At 36.6% G+C, this 3961-nt stretch overlaps 1 long non-coding RNA gene across 1 annotated transcript; it reads left to right on the plus strand.

Moving 5' to 3' along the window:
* The first annotated feature begins 1664 nt into the window (after positions 1–1664).
* LOC119767741 lies at positions 1665–2058 on the plus strand. Its single transcript, XR_005277686.1, has 3 exons — positions 1665–1831; positions 1888–1954; positions 2009–2058. It is a non-coding gene; the product is annotated as an uncharacterized LOC119767741 (long non-coding RNA).
* The last annotated feature ends 1903 nt before the right edge of the window (positions 2059–3961 follow it).

Here is a 3961-nt window from a genome sequence, read left to right on the forward strand (position 1 = left end):
TTGTGAGTGGAAATTGAATAAAAGTTTGAAAAAAGTTATTTGATTTATTGAACATAATTTTTGCATCCATTAACCCCTCGGCCATTTTGATTTGTTTTGGTTTTTTGACGTTTGTCTGCTTTTTAACTGGGCTACAGCCCAGTTATCGAGCGCCAAGTTAAAAATCAGCCCAGTTGAACAACGCCCATTTACCGAACAACTACTGTAATTGCATTTCTAGTAACAATTACTCAAATTGGAAATATTGGAAATTGTAAGTATAACGATCGTACGAGCAATTGTTCCTCTTGCCCAATATGCCCCACTTTCCCTCACATACAGTTTATGTACATCAACTTTGTGAGAAAAATAATTTAATATTATTGAGTAATATTAAGTACACAGTAAAAAATTGTGTAAATTTGGAAGCTGTAAGTTTGAAAGGTTGAATATTACCTCTTTAATGTTGTAATTTTACCTCAATTAAGACTGAAAAAGTCACATTACACTAGAAAAGTGGTAAAATTACACATTTTCTGATGTAAAATTACATAATTTTTTCTGACGTAAAAGATGTACCTCTTCCCAGATGTAATATTACCATGATTTTTTTTCTGTGTATTAAACGTACAATTTTAATGCTCACAAAAATAATATTTCAAACCTGTGGGATTCAAACACCTCACACACGGAGAGCACTGCGCCCGAGTCCGCACGGCTATCAGACACTGAAAGATTTTCGTCAATATGAGCTTGACATTTTGTTCAAGTAATTTTTCCTTACTTATATATCTATATAACAATTTCGACGGTTTTGTTCGAACGCAAATCAATTGAATACGGAGCGTCGGATCGAGTTGCTCTTTGTTGCGTTGAGTGCGTATAAGCCCAAGGAAGGTTTATACGCTCACTCATTGACGCTTTGGCCAATCTGGAACCGATTCCGGAGCATCGGCAAATTGTATGGAAAAAGTTACGTAAAATCAAATTTTGATCATAAGAGGCTAAATACGCAAAAAGCAACAAACGTCAACAAACGAAGAAAGACAGAACGAAGTTTGTCGGGTTAGGCTTGTTATTTACATATTTCTGCATGTAACGTTACATAAAATTTTAGGAACGTGGCTGGATCACATAAAAATGTCTTATTTAGGCTAAGAAAATTATGCATACAATGATTGTAGGTAAATGATCGAGTAAAAGTGGTATTCTGTTTGACACATTTCGGATTAAAACAGTTTTGATTCCTTGAACTATGGTAAAGAATTATGAAATGTTAAGTTATTTTTTTGCTAAAGAGCAATCTGATGAGTGATTCTTATCGACCGGATCACAAATTATAGGTTAGGTTTTCGGCTTTTCGGTCTTGGCGGGAAAATTCGAAACAACGCTTATTTTCATTGTATCACTAAAAAACACGAATTTGACATTGAATACACTACAATATTAGACAGAACAAACTCTCTGAAAAAGCTTAAATTTTTGGAAATGTGCCACATAAGAAACACACCACACACCGTTAACAAAAAACAGGACACAGAAAATTTGAACATAGTTTATGCCGGTTTACTCCACAATATCAAAATATTGTACACTCCTAGTCAGAACCAATAGCCAAAACAAACACGGAAAACACACCAATACTACAACATCTCTGTAACACACTCACACATAGGTAGGGGGGTACTGTCAATAATTGTCGCTACCAAGAAAGTGGTGGTTACCAATACGAGCTTTATACGAAAAGGGAAAGTAAAACACGAAAAGTACCGCGTAAACAAGCTCGGGTTCCACTGTCCAAATTGACCGTTGGTTTTATCCAGATTACCCGGATGAATACCAATCAGAAACAGTGAGTAACACATGATTGAGTACATAAACAAGTAACTTAATCTAAATTATTCACAGACAAACGACACTAACGACAGTTTACACTTTGACTAAAACTACACTGGACGAGAAACAATCCTTCTTAGTACGTATTTTAACAGCTATTATTTAGTCATGGGCTAACAAAAATAAATTTTAGATTCCCTGAAGAAGACCCCATAGAGGGTTGAAACGTTGGATACGAGAAAAAAAAAAAAAAGGATACGAGAAAATAAGCGTTGTTTCGAATTTTCCCGCCAAGACCGAAAAGCCGAAAACCTAACCTATAAAGAGCAATCATAAAAAATGAAATAAAACCAGCAGCAATTGAAAACAGTTTTTGTTTTAAAATAACAGCTCTTTTAGTAGGCTTAAACTGTGTAAATATTTGTTTTGTATTCCAGAAAAAAAGTTTTTTTTTATCAAAATTGATCAAAGGCTGATATCCTATCAGCAAATATGAACCATACCGTTTTTGTTCAAACTAACAAAAATCCTTTGAATATTTGCTGATCATGCACGACGGGAAAAAGGCCAAAATTTACTTCGAAAAACAAATGAGTTTCAATATGCCAACCATGTCCACTTCGAGTACACATTTTTTATGTGTACAGATTAAAAATAATCTGGTAAAAAAAAACAGCTCTCTGGGGATGCATTTTTTTGTTCGATTTTTCTGTGCTTCCTTTTACTACTCCGGTAAATAGTAGACGGGTTCAACTTATTTAAAAAAATGCGTTAAATTGTTATTTCTGTTTGGAATTATGAAAAATACTTACACAAAAATAAGAAAAATAAAATAAACATCGAATATTTCACATTTTTTTGAATAAGTCTCAATAAAAAAAATCATGCCCAAAAGTACCATTTCTATTGATACAGTCCATGCCCGACCCCTGTGAATTGTCAAATTTTCGATCCACCCAAATGAATGAAAAAAGCTCAATTTTTTCCAACCATTTCTTCGCTCGTCCACTTCCTGTTCATATCCGAGAGAGGAGGTTGTTTTTTTGTGTGTCCAGTTTTTCCCCGGATGCGTTTCACTCTTCCTCGTTTGCACGTGAGTGTATAACTTTCGGGCTTTGTTCGGTGCCTCTTCTCTGTGTTTGTGTGTGTGTGTGTGCCTCCACTAATAATACCGTGTGTCCTTTTTGTGTTCTCCTTTTTCATCAATAATGATTTATGTTATCACATTTTATTTGTTTTTATTCCAGATAGAGGAAATAATTTATGGATTTTTTTTTCTCTCTCGTGGTTCGCAGTTGCTGCTTCGTCGTTGAACGGGAAGCTTTTGCTGCTGATGGAGGAGCTTTTTTTGTGGCTAGTCTGGTTTTTGTGAACATTTTGTTGCGAATCAAAAGGGATGCTCAATTTTGTAAGCTAATCTCTGGATATTTAGGACGTGAAGCTTGAGAACATTGTCAAATGATGTTAACAAGCTTCGGTGATTTTAACCTCTTATTTTTTGAGCATTGAAGCTTTTGAACCTAAATGCACTTAAGCTTTTGAGCTTTGAAGATTTGAAGTTTTGAGCTTTGAAGCTTAAATTCTTTTGAACATCCCAATCCATAGGCAGACAAGTGAATCAAAATTGGACTACTCGAGTTCTGGATAGGCCCCCGGCAGGCCACACAGTAACAACTCTGCATTCCCAACATCATCGTCATCCCGCGCCCGGTTCCGGATGTTGCCCTCATTGCTGTGCGTATATCTCCGGGCCACCGATTCTGCAGTGTTGTATCGCGCCAAGTGCTCCCCGGGTAGCAATAACTCGACGAGGCCCGCTGATAGAAAGTTTCGATAGTGAGAGAATAATAGGATTTCCAGGAATAATAAATCCCCAGCGGAAATGGAGAGCTTTCGACGAGCGCGATACTTTGTATGAATGAATGCGGAAAAAATGTCGAGGGGAAAAAACTCGGCACTCGATAAATGGTGCACGCTGATTGCGAATTATTAAAAAAATCCTGCGAAACCGTTGCGCGGAAATGATGAAAGCATATTGATCAACCTCGTCCAGAATGAGCAGCTCGAATGAGCTGAAATTGAGTTTATTCGAGTCAATATTGAAGCACCCGCGCGCGAGAACTTGAAACGACGTGCCCCGCAAAGC

This window comes from Culex quinquefasciatus, chromosome 2, assembly GCF_015732765.1.
Source record: "Culex quinquefasciatus strain JHB chromosome 2, VPISU_Cqui_1.0_pri_paternal, whole genome shotgun sequence".
NCBI classification, from domain to species: domain Eukaryota; kingdom Metazoa; phylum Arthropoda; class Insecta; order Diptera; family Culicidae; genus Culex; species Culex quinquefasciatus.